The sequence below is a fragment of the Chlorocebus sabaeus genome, chromosome 3 (genome assembly GCF_047675955.1).
Source record: "Chlorocebus sabaeus isolate Y175 chromosome 3, mChlSab1.0.hap1, whole genome shotgun sequence".
In the NCBI taxonomy this organism is placed as follows: Eukaryota; Metazoa; Chordata; class Mammalia; order Primates; family Cercopithecidae; genus Chlorocebus; species Chlorocebus sabaeus.
In genome coordinates, this window is record NC_132906.1 from 38,469,880 (window position 1) to 38,495,625 (window position 25,746).

Sequence of the window (25,746 nt, forward strand, 5' to 3'; positions counted from 1 at the left end):
AGGAAGAAAAATAACAATTACTTCTTGAAAAAGAGTGATGAGACCATGATCAAAGACTGGTCTTTTTGGTTGAGATAGAGAAAGTGCCAAATGTCTGATAACATTAGATTAATTTGAGACCCAGAGAACGTTTGGGTCAAGCCAACAAACTTATCTTTATTTGAGCTCTTAGCAACCTGTATGGCAGGTGTTTATTACTCTTGGACAAGTGCCTTCTGTTTATCTGGAAAGCGTTCATTGAGACATGAGTCTCCATTATATAGGTGTGACATGAAGTGGTAAGAAGTTGTCATGCAAACCCATGTTGTAAGGAACCATGTTTTATTAGGAGAAGATGTTCATGATGAAGAATTTCTTAGACAAAATGCAGATTAGACTCATGTTTACATCATCCCCAATTATAAGATCCCCAGAGAAAATGTGTCATTGTCCTCCATGGAGTTGTGCTTATTTCAGGCAAAATTATTTTTGATGCGTATCCCTCCTTTCTTGGTGCCTGGTAAACAATAACTCCAGCTGTCAAGTGCTAATGCAAGAGATGGAAATTCCATTTTTCTTTTCTTCTACAGGAAACACAAAGATCCTCCATGCAATCTCCTGGGCTATTGTCATATAGTATGATTTATGTATTTCTTGTATGTTTCTTTCTTTTTAAATCTGGAAGTATATTCTTTTGTTTTATTGGGCTATTTATTCTCTTGACATCCTTGGATGTGAGTTAATGGAACCATGATAAAAGGATAGAGAAGTGGAACAAAGAAGCCTGATGGTATAGATTCAGGATTGCCTGACAGATTAGGGATAGCAAGGAGAGGAACAAAAGATAAAATCACCTGATTCATGTGCACTGGGATGGTCCAAAACAAACTAGTGCTTGAAGTTTCACTATGCTGTAACTCTGGAAAAGAAACACAGAAAATATTAGGTTATTATTATAGGAATTGAGAAAAAAAATTTTTTTTAAAAATTAATTTTGATATACAAAATCTAAAAGCTTAAACTAAGAGCCTAGAACAATGTTTTGTGCTCAATGAGCATTTTATAAACATTTGTTATTTAAAGTCAGGGAAAGAGTTTACGGATGTGAGAACAATGGAATGGAGTGGACACACAACTATTATTTTATCTGCAGAGAAGAGCATCCACTCCCCTTCTGGCCATGCCCAACTCATATGGCTGAGATTGGAAGCTGCCATCCTCCTACAGATTCCGCTGTGGTGATTGATGTAGAAATGGAAAGCTAAATTAAAATAATCCTAGCGCCTTCCCTCCACAGTAATTGGCCCAAAGAAGAACACTTAACACAAGCTGAGCCAATTGGAGGACTTCTCCCAATTTTTCAAGTTGGAACCATGGAAAGTGATAAAACTGGAATAATGTAAGCTTGAAAACTGCTGTTGCCTAGTGTCCCAAACTCCATACTCAGGCGGAAATGAGTCTGAGATGGTGAAGTCAACCTGTGGATGGAGACAAGAGGGGAAAGGGTCCTGACCACATTTGACCCTGGTTCCAGCCGTCCCCTAGGTCCAGTTTTATCTCTGCCCTTTATAATATTTGTCCACTTGAGCCAACACTGCCCCATGAAAGAGTTTTGACTAATACAAGGAAAAGTTAAACTTGAACAAGATAGATTTGGGAGTAATCTAGGCTCTAAGCAATAGGAGGTAAAGGATTATATCATTCATCTTTATAATCACAGTGCATAAAATAGTGCTTGGTACACAGTTGGCAGTCAATAACTCTACAGTTTTTAAAAATATATTTATCAAGTGTCTGGAGAACATGCTAATTACTGAGAATAAAATAGTGAGCAAGACAAGTGCAGTCCTTGCCCTTAAGAAGCTTTCAAGTGGAAAGCACAGAGAAAATGATAACTGGCAATGATAGCATAATAAAAAGTAATACTTTTTTTTAGGAGACTGGGTCTCACTCTGTCTCCCACACCAGAGTACCAAGGTATGATCATAGCTCACCGTAGCCTCAAACTCCTGGGCTCAAGCCATCCCCCCGCCTCAACCTTCTGAGTAGCTGAGACTACAGGCACGTGCCACCGCCCTTAGCTAATTATTTTTTTATTTTTTATAAAGACGGTATTTCAGTATGTTGCCCAGGCTGGACTTGAACTCCTGGCCTCAAGAGATCCTTTCTGTCTCAACCCCCAAAATGTTAGGATTACAGACATGAGCCACCACCCCTGGCCAAGTAATACTTTTTTGATAGGGGGAATATATGATTAGTTATAGTTTTGGTATGACAAGTAGATAGCCTAGCTAATCCAAGTTAAAAAGGGAATTATTAGTTAATGGGATGTCTCACAGAACACAAAAGGAGGAACACAGCCTGACTTTTGGGAGGACAGGGACTGGGAGTTGCAGAGTCATTGTCTCCCTAGGAAATGTTCTTTCTGACTCTCCTCTCTGCTTCTCCTTTTCTTTTCCCAAAAACTGTCTTATGTGCTTCCCAGTCCAAGTGCTGTTGTAAAACTGGTCACAGCTTTTAAGTACAGACCTGTCCAGAGAAGACAATTATATTGACCAGAATTCCCCTAAGGAGGAATATCTACTCTTGAAAGTAATGCTTCAATAAGCTCTTCGATTAGCTGATTGGCTTAGTAGGTGAGCCCTCAGGGCATGCTCACGTCTGAAAAGATGCTTGCTATAAATTACTATGCACCAAACGTGGAGGAGAATTAGTGTGGCCCAGGAGAGAGACAGAGTTAGGAAGGAGAGGGAGAGGGGAGGGACTGAATGAACTCTCCCACCTCCATTCCATTTACAGTAAAGACTATTAAAATTATAAGATACTGGGGATGATGGATATTTTACTGGAAACTAACAAAAGAGCTGAGTTGTCTGGGTTGCAGCAAAATAAGACAGTGCCGGGAGCAGGAACAACCAAGTCACCCAAGCTAAAGGTTTAGCCACCTAGAGAGGTTGACTCATTCTCTTTGTTCAATTTCAGATGACCAGGAAAGAATTCTGGTTGGCTTATCTTGGGACAAGTGGGGCTGATAGAAGAGTGGGATTATGTACAAAATGACAGTTGGATCCACATTTATGTTGGGGTCGGCTGGGGTGTTACCAGTGGAATGTATCACAGTTACCGGCTGTGAATCTGTATGGGTTTACAACAACCTCAATTCTTGCTTCCTCAGAAGAAAGAATTCCACTGAGGGGCATAAGGCAGAAAAACAGACCAAGGCAAGGTTCAGAGCAGCAGTGGAAGTTTCTTTAAAAAGGCTTTAGAATAGGAAAGAAAGGAAAGTACACTTGGAAGAGACCCAAGCAGGCAACTTGAAGGACAAGTGCGTCATTTAACCTTGATCCTAGGACTTTAAAGGCTGGCCCACTTCTGGTGTCTTGCATCCCTTTTCCACGATTCTTCCCTTAGCATGGGCTGCCCGCATGCACAGTGTCCTCCTTACCTTTGGGAAGTGAACACTCCTACTGTGTTTAGGAAGTTGTAAGCTTAGCCATCTGAGGCGTTCTTCCCTTTTCTGATGGAGTGCCACAGAAAGGTCATGCACCACCATTTTGTCTCATAATGCGCATGCCCAGGAAGTTGATTTTTCTCACATCTGCATTCGGTCAACACTTTGGTGCAACAGGTGTAGACCATCAGGAAATGGCCTCTCCCTGGCACTAGCTGCCAATTTATCACTTTTAGAGAGGCGATGTGATAATTGCCAAACCACAACTCAACATTCCTGATGGAGGGGAGGGCGCCCTCTCCTGTCCTGTTCATGCTTAACTACCCCTAACAGAGGGGCAGTTAAGGGAATTTCTTGTGAATTGGTCAGAGCTTTCAAAAGGTCTTCAATACAGGACAGAAATGGGTGTCTAGAATATATGTGTGAGAGACATCTCGTCCAAGCTAAATATTCTTTGAGTGAAAGAATTAATACACAGAACTTTCTTGGATGGCTTGGCAAACGCTGTAATATAAACAGAAGAAAGACAAAGCTATGGGTCATCAGAAGTCTAGAGTGAGAAAAAGATATGAGGTGAACAGAGGGTCAGGAGAATCTGCGGTGTCAAGAAAAGTAGAAGCCAAGACAGAGAGAAACACTAGGAGCCTGTGGATGAAGAGGGTGAAATAATGAAACACAACCATGTGATAGCTGAAGGGTGTTCCAGTTCTCCTTGAGGTCTGACTTGATGAGCAAAGGGCTATTATCCTGAAGACCTGGTTGTTTTGTTTAACTCCTGGAAGTTTCTCTGTGTGTGTGTGTGTGTGTGTGTGTGTGTGTGTATGTGCGTGTTTACCTTACCTACCTTCCTTCCTTATTTTTTAACATATCCTTACAAATAACTCTTATTACCTGAGATGCCCTAGGCATGTTTGTGACCCTGAAAATCTGAGAGAGTTTAATAACAAAACCACCAAGGAAGAAAGGAAGGAAGAAAAGAAAAAGAGAGATCATTCTTCTTATCAAGTAGGAGCTAACTTCTCTCCTCCAATTGCTGTTTTATTCTTATTTCAGTTTTCCTGCCCATCTCCACTTCTTTATTCTTTGTGATCCTTTCTCTCCTAGCCTTCAAAAAAAAAAAAACCCAACACCAAACCTAAACCTAATCCTACCTGTCTTTCTCCTTTGCTGTTCTATTTAGTTACAGTATAATGATGTACAGATGCTCACCAGGTTACTCAACACTTGACTTATGCAAATTTGACCTTATACAAATTATTATATAAGGAACACCGTAAAGTTTTAGAAATGTAGAAAATTTGCACTTTGTATGAAAACAAAAAGTAGCCTAGTGCATAGATGAATGTTAAGAAACCAATTGCCCTCCATCTTCTGTTGTTTTGATGCATCATGTCACATTGCCATGTGTTAGAATCACAGCCCTCCATCCTTGACTCTACCGTAGTACAGGATGCAGTGAAGCGCTGAGACCCTGGGATCTGGCTGCTTGGATTTGTATCCTTTTTCTACCATTTTCTAGCTGAATGACCTTAAGTAAGTCACTTAAATCCTCTAAGCCTCAATTTTTTCTTTCTTTCTTTCTTTCTTTCTTTCTTTCTTTCTTTCTTTCTTTCTTTCTTTCTTTCTTTCTTTCTTTCTTTCTTTCTCTCTCTCTCTCTCTTTCCTTCCTTCCTTCCTTCCTTCCTTCCTTCCTTCCTTCCTTCCTTCCTCCCTCCCTCCCTCCCTCCCTCCCTCCCTCCCTCCCTCCCTTCCCTCTCTCTCTCTCTTTCTTTCTTTCTTTTGTTTTGATGGCGTTTCACTCTTCTTGCCCAGGCTGGAGTGCAATGCTGCAATCTCGGCTCACCGCAACCTCTGCCTCCAGGATCCAGCGATTCTCCTGCCTCAGCCTCCCAAGTAGCTAGGACTACAGGCATGTGCCACCATGCCTGGCTAATTTTGTATTTTTAGTAGAGACGGGTTTCTCCATGTTTGTTAGGCTGGTCTCCAGCTCCCAACCTCAGGTGATCACCTGCCTCAGCCTCCCAAAGTGCTGGGATTACAGGCGTGAGCCTCCCTGTGCCTGGCCTAAGCCTCAATATTCTAATCAATGAAGTAGGGGTAATGTTTTCTTTCTCAGAGTTGTTATAAGAGATAGATCAGGTATGGAGCTTCAGTGGCACAATCAGTTGGTGCATGGTACTCATACAGAAATAGATCAGGTACTCTTAGCATAATAGCAGTCTGTAGTAAATACCCTTGCTAGTAAATTCAGAGTTTGATGTTGACCCCAATGGCAAGGCTTCTTCTTTTCCTGACCGATATATTAAATCTTTTTCTACTTTTAAGTTATGACAAAAACCGAAAAGAACAACTGCATAAACTAGAGAATCTGTCATAGCAAATCTAGCACTGTGGGGGTTCAGATCTAAGATTAGTCTTTTTTTTTTTTTTTCCTTAGGGGAGTTGAACTGAGCTACTATAGTGATGAAGCGAATTGATATTCCTCCAAAATGCTTTTCCAGATGTTTAGCAAAGCTCTCAATTCCTTCTGTTCCAATCATGGTCTTTCATTCTAAGTTCTCCCGAATTATTAAGTGAAAGGGGTGGGTGAGAGGCGGGTGAATGGGGTGGGAATACTTAAACCTGGTTTGGAGAAAGTGAAAGTAAAGGGAGGAGAGCAATATTGAAGATTGTAACCTAAATATTCTCCCTATAAATACAACTTCCTGCAGAAACTCAGGTCAGATGTCTTTAAGCTGCAATACAGTAGAATAAAACATTCTCCATCTCTCATTGAATGGAGAATTTATCAGGCTGCATTTTTAAAAATCTCCTTTTGTGGAACTAGTGAGAGTCTCTGGGAACCAAGTTCATATCCATAATAATGAAGCTAGATAAGGGTACATGACTCAGATTCTGCCCATCAAAACAAACCATGAAGCACCATGTGAAAGGCTTTGATAAGGCCCTGTGAAGACAGTTTATGCAGTTCATTTGTCATTGAATATGGTTTCATCCTTAGCACTACATTTTTAAACAGCTTGATTTTTAAAAAATCAATAGTCCTTGAGTAAGAATGATATCAGGACAACAATCTTCAATTTAATATTGAGGGCCTTTTTTTGCATCTTTTTTAGCTTTAAATTGACTTGTATCATAGTCTAAATTCCAACAGTGACTTTCAAATGCTTCCAGATTAATTCTTTCTTACTTTTTTCATGTAGCACACGTACAGTCTCTTTTTTACTAGTGGTTTTCAAACTTGCATTTTGATCTGAGAAATCTCTTATCAAATAAAATCTGACTCAGAACCCAACAGCATAGTGGAACTGCTCAGGAAGTATTTCCTATATGGAAAATCTTTGCCCTATACCAAAAATACTTTCACTGACAGGTTTCCTAACCAGAATAGAGGAACATTAAAAATCTAAGTTGCTCAAAGAATAGAAATTTGTTAAGTAACATATGTAGAAAATAATATATAGTAACTATGGTCTTGAAAAAGTTGAATTCCAGGATTAGGCTTTGTGACCAGAAATAGAAATGGCTACACAGGTTCAAGACTGAATTTCCCAGTCTGCATTCCCCATCTCCTGCAGGTGGGAAGGGCTGAGGCTCTGGAGCAGCACATTAGCAGTTAGCTCTCTTGCCTCTCTCCTGGATGGATATCCTCCCAATAATTCAACGTTGCACATGTCCTAAGCCTAGGACTTTCAAACTGGGTAACTGATCCAAACACTGGGAATGTGGGTTCAGAATATGACCCATTTGGGAGAAAACCTAAATGGGTCATATTCTGGACCCACATTCCCAGTTGAGACAGTACAAATGATAGCGGCGGGAGGTGATTGCCTAGGCAGATAGGGGCAGGCTGCTGGTGAACCCCACCTTGAAACCAAAGATTAAACTAAAGCCTGAAAACCAAGCCACAAGTCTCGAATAAATTCATGGATTGGATTGGAAACATCTCTTCCTGTTTGGCATGCTTTCCTCTGATTGATCGCCTCCCTTCACCTATTTAACATATACCTACCCTTCCCTAATTTTTTTTTACACTGTCATGCCCACCTTTTGTGATGCCTTTGTTTTAGCCTCTTTTGCATACTCACAAACCAATCAGCATGCACTCTCCCATTCTGAGCCTATAAAAGCCCTGGACCCCGACACACTGAGACAGAGACCACCCAACTTTGGGTGGGGGACTACCCTTCCCTCCCCCCGCATTGAGAACTGTTCATTCACTCAATAAAATTCTCCATCCTCCTTACCCTTTGATTGTGAGTGTAACCTCATTCTTCTTGGACATGGGATAAGAACTCAAGAACCACCAAATGTGGGTGCAAGCTGTAATGCAGGCAGGCAGGGACACAGCTGTGGGCTAAGCTGGTGCACGAGCTAGGTGTGGCCTGGTGGGCCAAGTGGGTGAAGTGCCTCCTGCAGCAGGCCTGGGGCCAAGTGAGGCCCAGGTGGGTGCATCGCTGGCCATGGAGGGCCCCAACTGGCAAAGTAGCAGACAAAAATCCTGCACCATAAAGATATACTCCTAAGTTGCTTAGACTTTGACATAAGACTGGAGAGAAAGAATTTTTCTTCCAACACAAGCATGCCAAACCTTATTTTGCTAAAGGCAGCTTTGATCCCAGAGGCACTATTCTACAAACAGCAATCCCCTGCATTATATTTGAGAAGACTAACCATCTTTAAGATGAGTCCCCATTTTCCAGTTCTAGAGTGGAACCCTTGGTTTTTATAAATCTACCAGGGAAAAACATTTCCATATCCTAAACAAAGCTACCTGGCAGAGTAGCAGAGTTGGGCATTCAGTAGTAAGGCCCTACTTGCATAGCACAAAGCTAGATGTGTCAAAGTGTTATGAATTGTTCATGGTATGTGACAATCATGATTATATATTTCAGTGTTGTACCTTTGCATTGAAAAGCTTCTTTGCCTGAGTTTTCAGTTTCTCTGTTGTTCCTTCAAAGCAGGCAGCCACCATCTCTGAGAGCTGCTGCTATTAGAGTAAATAAGAAGTTATGTGCTTCCTATCTGTCTCCTCATAACTAACTCTCTTCATTAAAGTTGGAAGGAACAGTGGTATGCTGAAGCTGGACAATAAAGGCTCATTAGAGCTGACTGTTACATTTTCAGGAATTTTATTTTATTAGGTTGGTGCAAAAGTAATCAAAAGTCATGGCAAAAATTGAAGTTACTTTTGCACCAAACTAATACATATAACTATTAAAAATTAAATGGTATAACCTTAGAATTAAATAAATTTCTTTTTAAAAAGGTAACAAATAATCCAAACCCTTCACATCTTAGTAATTTTACTACATTTTACAACAATCTATACTCATTATTTATGGTCATATTATCTATATGGTAGAAATATCATATAAAACTGTGCAACTCTTTTCCACTCCACATTCAGTGATGTCACATGGGTAGCTTGAAATGAACTATAAGCATTTACACCATGGAAATTGGTAAACACAAAAAAATAGGGCTATTTATTTATTTCAAGATAACTAGTTGTTAAATGTTTACCATCACACCATTGACAATGAGAGTATGAATAGATGTCAATTCCTTTGCCAATACTTGACAAAACAATTACTTAGGTTTGCATGACTGGCTAGTGAGATATTTTGCCATCAACTATCTATTTTTATAATATTGTGAGCCTTGATACCCACAACTGAATTCCTTCATTCTCTCTTTATCACCAGTGAAAATTGTAAATCAGCAGCAATAAAGAATTAAATTGGGTTTCATCAAGAAATAAAAATGATGCCAATCAACTATGTGGGTAGCATTTTATGCTGTTAGAAAAGAAGTAAATATATGAAACTCATAAGTCTATTGCATGAATGTATCAGTCAGAGATGGAGAAAAAGCTGTCACAAGGAGAGGGACATACATTGTGTTTTGTGAAAACAATGTGCTAATATAAGGAAATGCACTGCATGGGTTCATAATTTGGTAATTATATGAGTTCATTAGTTGCTATGTATTTGCTGTGCAGTAGTTTGTCCCTGATAGAAAGCTTTACTGAAGATCCTGGGATTAGGTCACAGAAGAATGATTTAGTAAACATCTAATGGCTATTGTCAATGTGGCTCACATTCAAAGCCAGACCCATCTGTAGAGGGGGATCCCTTGTGTGGTGCCTTTCTGTTTCATTTCCTTCACCAGGGAAGTCACAGTATTTCTACTTCCTGGGAGTCCAGGCCCTGAGCCCCAGAGAGTATTCACCTCCACGTTATGTCCTACATCCCTAGTCCTTAATGTTTGTCTGAGGATTAACCTTATTCCTGAATAATTAATCCTAATAACATTTTAATTAGTGAGTAAAGGATATATATGTGTGTGTGTGTGTGTGTGTGTGTGAGAGAGAGTTCTGCTGTAAAATTTCAGAGGACCAAAAACTCTGTGATAAAGATAAATAGTATTTTAATACAATATATTTTAAAAATTAAACTTAATGCAAAAAACCCATGATTCATAGAATATCAAAATCTGAAATAAAGACAGGATTAGACTTTAGGATAAGGGTGCTGTTCCCACTAGTGCACCAGGCTTCCAAGTGGAATGTGTTTATTCCCATTTTCATTTGTTTCCTGTGAGTTTGCTCAATTAACTGTTTCTTTTCTCTCCTAAATTTTCAGCTTCTATATAGGCATTCATTTCCCAAAGCCTACAAACTTGCTAAGTTCCAACCACCTTTGAAACGAAAACAAAAGCAAGAATTGCCTCATTTCAATTCCCTTGATTTTTCTCCTGTTAATATCCCACGCATTTTCCTTTATACCAAAGTTCCTTGAAAAAGTAACCTGTGCTCAGTGTCTTTATATTTTTACCTCCCATTTGGCATTTCCTCACCGCACAATGTTCATTATTCCTGTCTTTTGTGTGTTGGGGGGAGACAGGGTCTTGCTCTGTCACCTAGGCTGGGGTGCAGTGGGATGAATTCGGCCCACTGCAACCTCTGCCTCCTGGGTTCAAGCAATTCTCTTGCCTCACCCTCCCAAGTAGCTGGGATTACAGGCGTACACCCCCACGCCCAGCAAATTTTTGTATTTTTTATTAGAGATGGGGTTTCACCATGTTTGCCAGGCTGGTCTTGAACTCCTGGCCTCTAGTGATCCACCCACTGTGGCCTCCCAAAATGCAGGGATTGCAGGCATGAGCCACCGCGCTTGGCCATTCCTGTCTTTTTGAGAAATCTCCTCTTTTTGAGTTCTATGATATCACATTTTTATTATTCCTTTTTCTACCTCCAAATATTCCTTCTCAGTCTTACTTGCAATATCATTTATTTCTTCCCTTTCTTAAAATGTTGGCAATCATCAGGTGCTAGCATCATCCTCTGCTTCCCTCACCCCTCCTTCAGTGACTACATCAACTCCCATGGGAGAACTATGAAAAACAAGCGTACAACACTTATTTCCAGCTCTGAACTCTCTCCTGGGATACAGATTTTTATATAGACAGCCTACTAGACAGCCCCTCTGGCCACTCATAGACACCTCAACCTCAACATATCCTAACATGCTCATTACGTATCTCATTCACCACCACTCTGGTTGACTTTACCTCTACTATTTATCTGGTTGAATGGCATAGCAATTCAACAAGAAAGCATGAAGCCACTCCAGAGCACTCCCTTTCCTCAAAGGCTAGAGCCCTGAGTACTCCTAAAGACACCACCTCCAGCATCCGTGGAGCTGCCAAGAGAAGCCCTCAGAATTTCACTTAGTGTTCGCACACAGGACTTGCGGGACAACCTGTGATCCTGGAAAGACCATCCCACATTATCACATTGTATTCCTCTTCTGTGCCCTCACCTTCTGCTTCTCTTCTTCCTGCTTCCTCTGTGCCAGAAATGCTAGCCTTCCTGCTTCTGCCTGGACCTTTCTTCCTCCAGATACACAGCTCCCCACCTTCCTTTGCTCATCTGTCTACTGATAGAAATATCTGCCCTTGAGGCCTTTCCTAACCAGCCCACATAAGATTAGCAACCTACTCCCCTACTGTTCTCTTGTCTTCCTATCCAGCTTCATTTCCCTTCATAGCACTTACACACACCTGACTTATTTTGTTTGTTTATTTTTCTTCTCTGTTAAAATGTGCATCCCCTGAAACCAGGGTCTAGCTTACTAACTATATTTTCATCACCTAGAACAGTGTTCAATCTTTAGTAGAAACACAACATACATTTGTTAAATGACTGTATGATTAATTACTATCATACCTACTCCTTCAACATTTATTGTCTCTATCAGTTTCCTTGGATATTCCTCACATATTCAATAAATATTCACTCAGCTCCTCATACGGGGCCTACAGAGTGCTGGCTGCTGCCATTGTCACTGCTGCAGGACTCATTGGCTCCAGCCTGGACTCTTGGAATTGTCTTGTAATTGGTTTCCTTGCTTATAGTCAGTTCTCCTTTTTATCTGTTCTTCATGCCGTTGCTAGGCTGTCTTTCCAACTTAGTTCAAATTGATAGCTTCTCTGTGAAGCGTTTCTCAATAATTTCAATAGAATGTCTTGCCCTTCCTTGTGCCTCAATGTGTCTTGTACAGATGGTTGTAATAGCACACATACTATGGCACTTTGCTGAACATATTTATACATCTGTCATGTATTATTAGACTATAAACTCACTGAGGTCAGATGCTATAGTCTTTTATTTGTCTTGAGTTTTATTTATCCTCACTATTTAACACAAATGTTGTTTAATACCAGGGCTATCATGAATGCTTGATAAATATTTGTTGAATAAGTAATATCATAGTGTTATCAACAAATTAACTGTCTTTATGCCAGAGAGTCTAAAGCACTTACACACAAATCATAGTATGTTTTTCTAACTTTTTAAAAAGTGATGTGAACATACATCTTTGTATGATAGGTAAAAAACAGGTATTATTATCTCCCTCTAACAGAAGGAGGATTGGATTTATATCTGCTTCCTAAGAGTAGTCTGCACCCATAACTGGATTGATAGCATCAAGTCTAGTGTGCAGATTATTAAATTGGATGCTGAGGGATCAGCAAAGAAAAGTAGAAACATTCTCTGCCTTCAAGGATCATATTACCTGAAGGAGAAGACAATACCCATAGAAAATAGGTAGGAAAATAGGTCCATTGAAGCTCTTCTAAACAATCCTAAAACTGGACCACTCAAATATTGAGAGAAAGGAAAAAATGCTGAAATGACATCTGTAATCAAACTGGAACTTCTATTGGAGATCAGCATCCATATTCAGATGACAGCTGCTCTACCCAGAGGGCTGTACACAGGGAGACAAGTCACCTCTTCCAAGCCTGTAGTGCTCCCTAATGGTCAGCTGTCCGGAGCATGCAGCAGAATCGCAGCATCCTGACAGTTTAATTCTGAGCATCACTTCCGCAATTTACCTGGAGGGAAGAAACTGAAGGCAGAATGCATAGGGAGATGATGAGGAATTCCTAACAACTATTCTAGGTTAAATAGCACTGACAAGTCAATGGGTAGAAGGCTTCAGTTTGAAAGAGGCAGTTAAAAAGTGACTAACTCCGTATTTCTAAAACTAAATCAAAACTCTACCAGGGATTCAGCTTCAAAATTGTGATAGTTTGGTTTTCTGGGAAAATGACTGTGTACAAAGAGAACAAGGCAGGGAAGTCAATTAACATTTCTAGGCACTTTTCATGGGTTTTAAATAGTTCTTTCAAACCCTCTCCCAAATGAATCCTCACAACAATATTGTGAGATAAATATTACTAATTCCATTATTATCGATGGGGATATTGTAGAAAATAAAGGCCCACATGAAAACAGTATGTCTTTTTATCAGTGTTGATATACTCATGAATACTTACTGTAATCAGCAGGTTATAATCTATTAGTCTCATTTATTTTGTTACCGTTACCAGCTTTGACCATGGGGAGTTCCCTCAAGTGGACTCTGGTATCCTTTTCACATGACTCCTCAATTTTTTATTGTTTCCTTACTTTCTGGCATCACAAGATATTTCAGGCTCCCCTTGTATTTCTTTTTCGTCAACTCTGGAATCAGCCAAGAAGCCCTGGTTCCTTTTATTTGAGAATGGTTTTAAAATGAAAATGCGATCTGAGTGCTGGGTGGGCTCATTTGCCAAGGTGTTATTGTTTCCAGGGGCTCACAGAGAAAACAGGCAAGAAAGATATGCATGTATACACATACGTAAGTTCCATGTACTTCCATCTACATCTTTTTCTATCTCTAGCTATCTCAAATATATCAAAAACACCAGTTCACACTGATATCTCAGATTCCAAACCACCAACTCAGGGTTCATTCTAGCCTGTCCCATCTCTGTCTCCAACAGTGAGGAACCAGACTCTCATTACCCCCCAATATATTCATTTATTTGAGCAGTCCTAGAATATATACAAAGTAGTTATTGAATTGCTAACTCATACACTGGTGAAAAACAAATTCAGTAACAATATTTGTGAACAGTTTTTTTTTTTTTTTTTTTTGTCTTTAGCCTTACAAAATATAGTCAAAACATTGTTTTTCAAATTTGTTACTGTATTTCATTTTGGATGTTCTCTACTTCCTAATTCATTTTGACTATTTATTCAGTATGACTAACACGATCATGATACCAAAAGTCAAAGCACGTATGTGTGTGTGTACATATATATATATATGCACACATATATATCTAAAGATATAATCAGAGAAATGTCACCTCCCTTTAATCCTTCTCCTTTGTTCCTGCTCTCCCATTCTTTCTATTGAGTCTCTACCCATCTCTTTTGGGTAACCAATCTCATTAGTTCAGGTTTATTCTTCCTGTGTTTCTATTTGCACAAACAAGAAGATACATGTATATTTTCTTTTCCTTTTTTTGTTTTCTTTCTTTCTTCTTCTTCTTTTTTTTTTTTTTTTTTTTTGTTTTTTTTTTTGTTTGTTTGTTTTTTAAAGACTCTCACTCTTTTTCACAGGCTGGAATACAGTGGCATGATCACGACTTACTGCAGCCTCGACCTCCTGGGCTTAGGTGATTCTCCCACCTCAGCTTCCAGAGTAGCTGGGACCATAGGCTCATGCCATCATACCCTGGTAACTATTGTATTTTTTGTAGAGACAGGGTTTCACCATGTTGCCCAGACTGGTCTCGAACTCCTAGGCTCAAGATATACACCCACCTCAGCTTCCCAAAGTGCTGGGGTTACAGGCATGAGCCACCACACCTGGCCTTATGTGTGTACTTTTTAATACTATGTTATACACACTAGGATGTACATAACATCCTAGGATTGCATTTGGCTTTTTCACTTAAAACTATATCCTGGGGCTGGGCACGGTGGCTCATGCCTGTAATCCCAGCACTTTCGGAGGCCAAGGTGGTCGGATCACCTGAGGTCAGGAGTTCAAAACCAGCCTGACCAACATGGAGAAACCCCGTCTCTACTAAAAATACAAAATTAGCCAGCATGGTGGCACATGCCTGTAATCCCAGCTACTCAGGAGGCTGAGGCAGGAGAATCACTTGAACCCAGGAGGCGGAGGTTGCAGTGAGCCGAGGTCATGCCATTGCACTCCAGCCTGGGCAACAAAAGCGAAACTGTCTCAAAAAAAAAAAAAAAAGTATATCCTGGAAATTAATCCATATCACTAGTTTCTTGCTGAATGTTCCTGGTCTTTTAGGTAACAAGCCTCTGCTTTGTCCCCCAGTTCTGCCAGGGGTTCAATTGTCCAGAGAGCCTTTCTCCTCCTCCAGATCCCAAATTTGGCTGAGGAAATGTTTGTCTCCCTTTTATTTTTGTTCTTTGAGGGGACCTTTAGTCTATGTCTCTCTTGGAATTTAGATAACACCATCCCTGGGGCATGGCCACATCTGGACTCATCTTTGAACCCTGTCACTGAAGGGATTCAGTGCTGCTTCAGAGACCAGGTGACTAGGGGAACGTGTGTAAAAATGGAATAGAATGCATCAGATAAAGGTATGGACTTAAAAACAATATGGAAACATGAGGGCATCCATCTGGGACTGGCTTTACCTTATCTTACCCTCCTCCCTCCCCATCACACTGTCTGTTGCTTCTTTGAACCATCTCTACTTCTTTTCCTTTTCAAAGCAACTCTGATGTTTACTTCATCTGCTCTCCTCTGTGTGTCGGTAGAAAGGGGATTATTTCTTTTCTCCAAGGTTTCCCCTGTTGAATGAGGTCCCTTGATAACAAACTTTCCAAATCAGTTGTTTCCTAAACATATTTTCAAATATTCAACCAGCTTTGGTCTTTGCTAGATCCTCTTTTGGGAGTGCCTTTCTACTCCTTCTCTACCTGGAGAACTCCGGCTCAGCAGATAAATATATCATTATCTTTGTCACATAGTCCCAGTCTCCCTTTTCCTGGAAACCCTGTGGAATGAGTTCATCCCTCCTTTATGCTCCTACAGCTCCCTGTGTACTCCTTATTACAGCATTTTCCGCATTATGTCATTATGTTGTAATTAGATGTTTGCAGATCTGTCTCCCCCCCACTAGACCATGACTGCTTGAGGCCTGGGATAATTATGTTATATTCTTCTTTGTGTCTCCAGTGTCTTGCAGTATCTGCCACATAGTGGGTGCTGAGTAATGTTTAAATGATTTCATTAACTATACTTCTTTGTTACACATGCACAGTCATTTAGCACAGATACAGAAAGGGAGCAACTCTAAAGAGATTTCACGCATTCTGCTAACAAGGAGGAAACTAAAGCACTATGGTTAAGTCAGAAGTTTCTGTTTTTTAGCTGATGATTAGGTCTTGCCTGACCCTTAAATTGGGAGAGACACTGAATAAAATGGTCAGATTTTCCACAAACTCAACCCAGGCCAACTGGAGAAGTTTCACTCTTTCCTGGACCAAAAAGTGTTAGAATACAGTGAAGGATGGGCTTATGGAATGGTTCTTCCTCTTCTGGAAGCAAATGTCTATAATAATTTAGGTCGCATTGGCTTGTATCTCACCCATGTAACTGGACTTATTAATTTGAACTTTTAATTACTAACAACCTGCTGACCTGAAACTTCTTAGGATCCTCAGAGCAAGGAAATAACCTTCTCCAGGAGAGAGAATAAAAATAAAATAAAACAAAAGCACGTCTGGCACCCAACTATGTTGGTGTCTTCCAAAGTATGAACACCATAATAAAGGCTTTCTGCTTCTGTTTCATTATGTGACAGTCAGAGACTGTAAACACTGTCGGTGGCAGAGAAAACAGTGTCTAGAAACAAATAAGAGAAACTAAAGATGAAACTGGGAATATGTGCACAGCTTATGCTTTGGTATTCTGTGGTCATGACAGCTTTTGCTCTTATGAACGTACTGAGTGTGGTGTTCTTTTTCCCTGTAATGATTTCTGAAACTGTGTGACTTGTGGAATTTGCCTTAAAAAATGCAGTGAGTGTTTAATCGCTCAGGGTGTAAGTAACCACATTCTGTTCGACTGTGCTTCCAGCCCTCACTTTCCTCCTTATCAGTGACAGTATTCCAAACACTTGTCTCAATTTTCAGATCAAAGCTGATGAAAAACAGACCTCTAAAGGGTTGAATTGCCTTCTGCATTTTTGTTCATTGGAATAAAATACCTATACCACTTGAAAGGGCTGAGTTTTTTTTAGTGCCTCATCTGTAGATTGTAAATTCTGTTTTGCCTTCCTGCTTTACTTATTTCTTAATCTGTCAATGTCATCTGCTTCATGAAATGTATCTTTTAATTAATTATTCTTGTCTCAAGTTGTCTGCTGTGGCTCACTGTCAGGGCAAGAATTCATATCAGCAAAATAGATATGTTGCTCAATGGAAATATCTTGGCTTATTTCAACATGAGATTAACTTCATTTACCCAATAAGCACCTTAACTGATTTTTCAGATAAATATTTTTGTTGTTTATATTTTATTTGAAGTTGCATACAACATTGCTTTTCTAAAAGAGCAGAAATTCAGAAGCATGAGAACGTTAAACTAGAGAAGACCCTAGAAGTCTGATTGAAAAAACATTTAGAGAGAATTCTAAAGCTAGAAGCCAAGTTCAACGACACAATAACAATTCTATTCGTATTCTGATCCATGGGAAATCTCCAGAAAAGGCCTCCCAGAAATGCATAATAAAATATGGATAGTTTGAAGAGGTGACACATGATTTGCCTGAGTTTATTAAAACAATGGAATCAGTTATAAATAATGCAGAAAAGATTTATAAAATAAGTGAAGGTAAATAGATTTAAAACAAATAGAAACAAGATGGGTGACAAAATAAGCAAACCTCTATGACTTTTTCAAAGGCAACCTTTAAAAACAATGGTAGATTTTCAAAGCTATTTACTAAAGTGAACAGAAACAAACTTTGTATTTTTTGGAGAACCATAATTTAGTCCTGTTGGGATGAAATTGAGTTTCAAGGATTTACAGGTACTGGTAGAGTATTTCTGAAATGATAGGATCAGAAGTATTATTGAATTTAGAATTTTTTTTTTAAATTTTGGAATATTTGCATATACACAATGAGATATCTTAGGAATGGGACCTAAGTCTAAACATGAAATTCACTTGTGTTTCATACACACTTTATACACATCGCCTGAACATAATTTTATGCAATATTTTAAAATAATTTTGTGTAAGAAAGTTTTGACTGCAGTCAGGTGGGGAATTTTCCAGTTGGGGCATCATGTTGGTACTCCACAAGTTTCCTATTTTGAAGCATTTTTTTTTTCTTTTTTTTGAGATGGAGTTTCACTCTTGCCACCCAGGCTGGAGTGCCATGGCATGATCTTGGCTCACTGCAACCTCTGCCTCCCAGGTTCAAGCGATTCTCCTGCATCAGCCTCCCAAGTAATTGGGATTACAGGAATGCTCCACCACGCCTGGCTAATTTTTGTATTGTTAGTAGAGACAGGGTTTCGCCATGTCGGCTAGGCTGGTCTCGAACTCTTGACCTCAGGTGATCAGCCCACCTCAGTCTTGCATAGTACTGGGATTACAGGCGTGAGCCCTCGTGCTCGGCTTTGAGGCATTTTTGATTGGGGGTTTTTGGACTACGAATGCTCAACCTGTATTTCTGAAAGGAGGATATTCTTTTCAGTGTAATCCTTCAGGACCGAATTTGTACTCTTTTCCTAAGGAGAATGAAGGGTCATCCTTCTTTTAATCCAGATATTAGGAGCACTATAGTAATGTGATATTTGGTTATTATGACTAACTGCATGGTGTGGAAAGGTCACTGGACTAAAAAGGAAGAACTGTAGGTTCTCATCCCAGATTCATCATTAACTGGTTTTGTGACCTTGGGAAAAATCAATGAATTTGACAAATATTCCTTAATTACCTAGGTACTATGCAAGATGTCGGAGCTAAAATGGCAATAGGAAAAGTTGCTCGGCTTTCCCCTGAGAAAGACTGGCAGCAAAAAAATAATAATAAAGAGCTACGCTTGCCACAGTAAGAAATAGATGGGATGGGTCTAGGGACAGAAATAGGCCTTCCAGGAATTTCAAGCCCTTTAGCCTTGCTAGATTCGAGGGTGCTTGACAAGGTGGGCCGAAGATAAGGCTGGACTCATAGACAGGCACCAAATTGTGCAGTGTCTTTTGCATTACAGTAAGAATTTGGACCTTAATGATGTATTCAGTAATACTCAAATTTTTGTATGCAATCGAATTACTTGGGGGAGTTTATTAAAACACAAGCATCTGCCCTTGAGTGACAACATCTGAATCTCCAGTGGCAGGATCAGGACACATGTATTTGATAAGCCCCTCAGGTGCTTCTGGTGTACACAAAAGTTTGAGAGCCACTGGTATAGTCAGTGGGGAACCACTGAAGACCCTGGCATAAGGGAGTAACAACAGATTTGTATTTTAGAAAGATCACTGTGCAAAGAGCGTAGAGAACAGACTTGAGGGGTATGATCCTGGGGACAGGGAGACTGATTAAAAGACGATTTTCTTTGTAACTCGGGACCCAGCCTCCTCTCCTGGGTATATGTCTGAGGAAAAAAATCCGATATATGTACCTTAGGAAACAGTAGAAAAGTGTTCATGTGATGTGTGGAGTAGCAAAAAAAATAAGACTGTCCCAAATATCTATGAATAGGAGAATAAATTGTGGTATTTTCCCATAAAAGAATATGCTACAACAGTGAAAATGAATGATTCAAATCTATATGCAATTAAATAGATGAATCTTACAAACATAGGGGTCCCCCTATCCTCAGGGGACATATTCCAAGACCTCCAGTGGATGCCCGAAACCTTGGATAGTACTGAACCCTATATAGCCTTTGTTTTTTCCTATACATACCTAAGATAAAGTTTATAATTTATAAATTAGGCACAGTAAGAGATTAACAATGAATAATAAATTGGATAATGATTATAATATACTGTAATAAAAGTTATGTGAATATGATCTCTCTCTTTCCCTCTCAAAATATATTATTGTACTGTACTTAGCCTTCTTCTTCTTGTGATCTGTTGATTTGATAACTGAGACAGCTACTAAGTGACTTACACGTGGGCAACATGGATGTGTGGATATGGTGGACAAAGGTATGATTCGTGTCCAGCTGGGAAGAAGTGGGACAGTGCAAGATTTCATCATGCTACTCGGAATGGCCTGTGATTTAAAACTTATGAATTGTTTATTTCTGGAATTTTCTATTTAATATTTTTGGGCCACAGTTGACCATGGGTAACTGAAACCATGGAAAACAAAACTGTGGGTAAATGGGGACTACTACAGAGTTTTGAGAGTAAAAAAAGCAGTAATGAACGACCATATACTGTGAAAGTTGTTGGGATCAAAATGGAGTGACTTATGTCAGATGCTGGCAAAATGGAGTTAGGCAGTCATGAAGTGGGGGGATTCTTACACATATTTGCCAGAAACTATCACAAGATTCTGCCAAACCCATAATATTGCATAAAACCACCACAACCTTGCACACTGTGCTCCTCCCCCCAACAAAAAAAAAAAAAAAGAGAGAGAAAAAGAAAAAGAAAAAGATACTTTTGTATGGACATCTGCCTAGCAAATGCCTCTCCAGTCTTGGACTGATGCTACCCTTATTATTGGTCCTTGTAACCAAGGATAATTGTCTCACAACAACTTATGTAACCCTCCTCATTTTACCTTTAAAAATGCTTGTCTTTCTTTGCTTTCCTGGATGTGCCTATGATTTGTCATAGCATATGTGTCCCATGTTGCAATGCCCTATTTTTCCTGATTAAACTAAATATTTTTAGATAGCCTCTCTCTGTTTGCTATTTAGGTTGACAATACTATATGATACCATTCAAATATGGTTTTAAAGTGAACAAAATTAAACAGTTATATACACACATTGTTTTTCAACAAAGCAAGGGAATAAAACCACACAATTTAGGACAGCATTACCACTTGTTGAGGTCAGTGGATTTGGCTAAGGATAAAATACACAATATCTTCAATGGTGATGATAACATTTTATTTCAGTAGTTGAATGGTGGATTGATGGCTGTTTGTGTTTTGATTATGCTTCATAACTTATATTTGGTAACTTGTCTGCAAAGATGGCTCTCCAAAGCACGGTGCCTCCCAGTGTTCATGCTTTTGTATAGTCCTCTCCCACATTGAACCTGGGGCCTTAATCAAGAGGATGCAGCAGAAGTGACACGTGTGACTTCTAAGCCTAGGTCATAAGAAGCCTTCTATCTGTCTCCTGGGCCTCTTGGAACACGTGTTCTGAGAAAGCAAGCCACCATGCAGGAAGTCCAAATATCCAGACACCACCATGTGAGAAAGCCCAAGTGAGTCACATAGAGAGCTGCCTGGAGACAAGGGATGTCTGGCTAGCTATTCCCAGCTGAGTTGCTGGTTATATCAGTGAAGAAGCCATCATGGGTGTCCAGCACAGTTGAGTCTGCAGATGACTCCAGCCCCAGCCACTACCTGCAACTGCATGAGAAACCCCAAGAGATAACTGCCCAACTGAGCCCAGTAAACCCTCAGAACTGTGAGAGAGTAGTACATCATTGTTCTAAGCCACAAAGTTGGAAATAGTTGGTCATGCAAGAGATAGTCAGAACATGATGTCACATATATTCTTTTTTATGCATCAAATACTGCAATTTTTTTTCAGAAATGAGATTATTAACACACGTTGGAATCAGACTGTCTGGCTTCAAATCCTGGTTCTGCCACTCCTAGCTTCTGTCACTTATCCTGAATAAGTCACTTAACCTCTCTAAGAATCAGTTTTATCATCTGAGAAATGGGGAAAATAATAGTTCCTACCTCATAGGTAAGTTGGGAGGCTTAAGAAATACTGACTTTGTATATTCTTATCTAGCCAGAAAGTAAGGACATTACAACTTGTAGGGACCAAGCAGTACTACACAAACTTGCCTCTTCTATGGATGAAAGAGGAAAGAAAAAAGCCTTTATAAATGAAATGTAGGGTATAGCTCAAGAACTCCTATGAGTATTCATGGTAAACTGGATTCAGCTGGAACAAGTGGCTATAAAATCTGTTCCCACTCTGTGGTTTTATGAAGATTCATTGATTTCCTGCAGTTTATTTCAGGTATAAAACATGTGAACTCGGATTTCTCAGAGATAGATTTCCCTAATTTCAGCATTATCTCTGTCCATGTCTTCCCTCTCCTGTGGAACTCTCCACTTTGGGCCCAGTCATCTCATGTTAGGTGAAAGCAAAAAATAAAGGGGTCATTCAGTCAATCCACTTGATGGCTGGTTAATACATCACATAGAAGGAAGGGGCAAGGAATGAGGAACAGGAGACTGATAGTGCTGTTCTTTCTGCAGGGCATTTGAAGTCTGGGAACAGAAACTGTACAAGTGATTCTAGGAAGCAATCTTGTTTGAAAGATGATTATACTCTAGGAAGGGGTGAAATATGACCATTGTGCATCCCAGAGATATCCTCAGAATATGATGAAAGCCAATTTCCACCTTTTCCCATTTAGCTTTGTCCACAAGCTACATGGTTCAGGAGCATTAGGAAAATGCCAGCCAGGAGGTAAGCATTGTCTGAAAAGCCTGTTGCCCATGGAGCTTGTGAACCACAAAATATCAACATTGACATCAGCTGGAGGGGATCTGACGGGAATCAGGCACGGCATAACCGCAGGCTGTGTAGGGGCTAGGCACTCTATCTGCAGACCCTGGAGCTCACCCAGATCAGAGGATGACTTCCATCTGTTCTCCACACCCACCGGAGCAGAACAAAAAGTATGGGGTTATAATCCAGCAGGAGGTATATGGGTTGGATGAGCTCCAGAGGTCTCTTTAAGCTCTAATTCAATGAACACTGTCTTTCTTATCTCTGAGAAGAGGTAGCATTTTAAAAAACTGAGTTTGCTTTTGAAAAAAATTGTACTTGTGAAGTATTTGTTGAAACTTCATAAATATCTGTACTTTAAAAAATATTTTAACTGCAGTTAAATGTTCAGATTTGCTAGAGAGCTGCCGCAAAACTTCAGAGCTTTATTTACATAATCTTTCTCTTTACAGATTCCTTCTTTCTTCCACTGAATTTTGAGGGGGAAAATAAGTCATTTCTCCTCCAAGAAGTCCCTCTGCTTCCAGCAGTCTGTTATGGTTTTTAGTGGCAATCCTAAATGTCTGGAGTGCAGTGGTGTGATCTCGGCTCACTGCAAGCTCCACCTCCCGGGTTCACGCCATTCTCCTGCCTCAGCCTCCCAAGTAGCTGGGACTATAGGCGCCTCCCACCACACCCCACTAATTTTTTTTGTATTTTTAGTAGAGACGGGTTTCACCGTGTTAGCCAGGATGGTCTTGATCTCCTGACCTCGTGATTCGCCCGTCTTGGCCTCCCAAAGTGCTGGGATTACAGGTGTGAGCCACCACGCCTGGCCCAAAATTGATATTTTACTACCATCTAGCTCTCAGATTCCATTCAAGATGTGCCAACTGTCACAACGATATCCTTCACAGAAAAAAAACATCTGGTTTGGAATCAAGTGTTTCACTTAGTTGTTAATTAAGTTGCCTTCACTTTGGAATGGGTTTCTGTGCTTCCTTGACTTTCGTTACTTTGACAATTTTGAAGATTACAGATTAGTTTTTTGTTAGTTTGTTTTTTTAATAGAATGACTGTCATTTTGTTACCTCATGATTAGAATCACAGTATGAATTTTGGCAGGAATATCACCAAAGAGATGTTGGTTCTCATTGTATCCTATCAGATGGAATGTGATTTTGATTTGTCTGATGAGCTGATGTTAACTTGATCACGCTATTAAAGTCACACCTACCAGTCTTATCTGTATTTACCTCTTCCCTTCTTAAATCAGTAAATGCTCTATGGGGAGAAACTTGTAAGCTACATAAATATCTTGTTCCATATCTGACTTTCTATTTGTTTCACTGTGGACTCTTGGATTCCTACTTCATTCAATGGATTATAATGTTACTATGTTTATTTTGGTACTCAAATGACAGTGGCATCCCCTTGAAGGTGGTTCCCATGTCCTTTTCACATGTTCTTACCTTTTTTTAGTACTTTCTTACTTCCTGGCACAAGAAGATGTTCTGGGTTCGTCTGGTCCTTTTTCTGCCCCAGCCCTGGAATCAGCCATTTCTCTAAGGACCCCAGTTCCTTTTAATGGTGAATGGTACTTAGAAACTAAACTTTGATTGCTAGGTGTGCATATTGCTATTGGGGTGTTGCTGCTGCAATTCTCTCGGGCCTTTCAAGCCCTTTTTTTATAGTTGAAGAAAATTACCCATTTGTCACATGTGTTGCAAGTAGCTTTTCTCAGTGTGAAGTTTTTGTTTTGACTTTATGATTATTTTTTCCTGTTCAGAAATAATTGATCATTTTGCAGCCCAATTTGCCCACCATTCTTGTTTTGCTTCTGGGATTAATTTATTAGCCATTCCACACTTCAGAGTTAAAAACGTTTTCCCAATGTCTTCTTCAAATTCTTTCATAGAAAAATACATTTTAAAAAGTCTTAAAGTGCACATATTTTTATGTTGGTGAAGAAAAAAATGTGTTTCATTTAGAGAGCAAGCTCAGTGCCACAGACTGATTCACTGTCTGAGGAAAACCAAAGATGGATCCAATTTTTTGGATATGTAAGCATTTTGTGAACAGTTCTAGGAGCTCCTTATCCACATTAGTGGTTTTCTTACTCTGGTTGACAATTACCACGACCTTAGGAAATTTTTTCAAACATGCTCTACCCAGTATCCACCACAAAAAGCAATTGAATCAGAACCTCTAGGGATTGCTGAGTAAGAACTTTTTAAAGTGCTACAGGTGATCTTAATGTGCTGCCAAGACTGAGAACCACTCATCTAATTACATATCCTCACACTTGTCTAAAATTCTGTCATGAGTAACCGTTTCCTTCAGACTAAGCAATTCCTTTTTGGTTATTTTCTTTCTTGGTTATCTTCTTTTAAAACATAATTTTTTTCAAAGATTTAACACATCAAGTTTCTAATAATTTAGACTAATGAGTTTAGCAGACTTTGGAAATGAAGACACAAGCATTAAAGTTATAGTTATACCTGTGTGGAAACGACATATGCAGCACACCCACTGTCCTGTGCTGGTTTACACAGAAGGCAGCAGCTACCTGGGGAAAGGTGATATGGGTGGAAATGTTAATAGGAAGAAGCTTTGTCTTCAGAATAATCTCAAGGGGAACCCTTAACAATACATTTGGAATTTTTGAAAACAAGAGCAAGCTGCAAGGTACTTGATGTTAAAAATATGACCCATTATCTGTGTGATTATGATCAAGTGACTTTACTTTGAAGAGCCTCAGTTTCCTTATTCACAAAATGAAGCTGATATTAATACCTCTTTCATGAGATTGTTGTGAGAATTACATCAGATCATAAAGGTAAAGCCCTTTACATGTACCTCACATAGCAAATACTCAGGAAGTGTTTGCCTTTAAATAACAAATAGCTACTTTCACTCCTAGCCAGTATCACTTCTAACAGATAACTTTTTCTGCATAAATGAAATTGCAAATTGACTTAAATTTGCTTCTTGAGTGTCCTGTGTATAATATTCAGTAGTATCACTATTTAATATTAATCTTAGATTAAGAGTTTTGAGCTGAGACCTTTTTTTTTTTTTTTTTTTTTTTGGTAACGAGTATGCATTTGTGATTTCTAAGAAAAATTCAGTAAAGGGAAAAAATACACTTAAAATAGGTTGAATAGTTGAATTTTTTATCCTAATTGTTGGAATTATATGGGGGTAATGAATGAGTTCAAAATTGTAAATAATGCTAAAATTGTTTATTGCATTAAAATTCT

At 39.4% G+C, this 25,746-nt stretch overlaps 1 long non-coding RNA gene across 1 annotated transcript in view; it reads right to left on the reverse strand.

Annotated features, from left to right (window-relative positions):
* Positions 1 to 300: 300 nt before the first annotated feature.
* LOC140711455 (uncharacterized) overlaps positions 301 to 25,746 on the reverse strand; it is a 46,141-nt gene continuing 20,695 nt past the window's right edge. The window contains exons 2-3 of the long non-coding RNA XR_012092670.1: positions 12,636 to 12,849; positions 301 to 898 (exon numbers count right to left, since the gene is read on the reverse strand). This is a non-coding gene — a long non-coding RNA (uncharacterized lncRNA). The remainder of the gene's footprint in view (positions 899 to 12,635; positions 12,850 to 25,746) is intronic.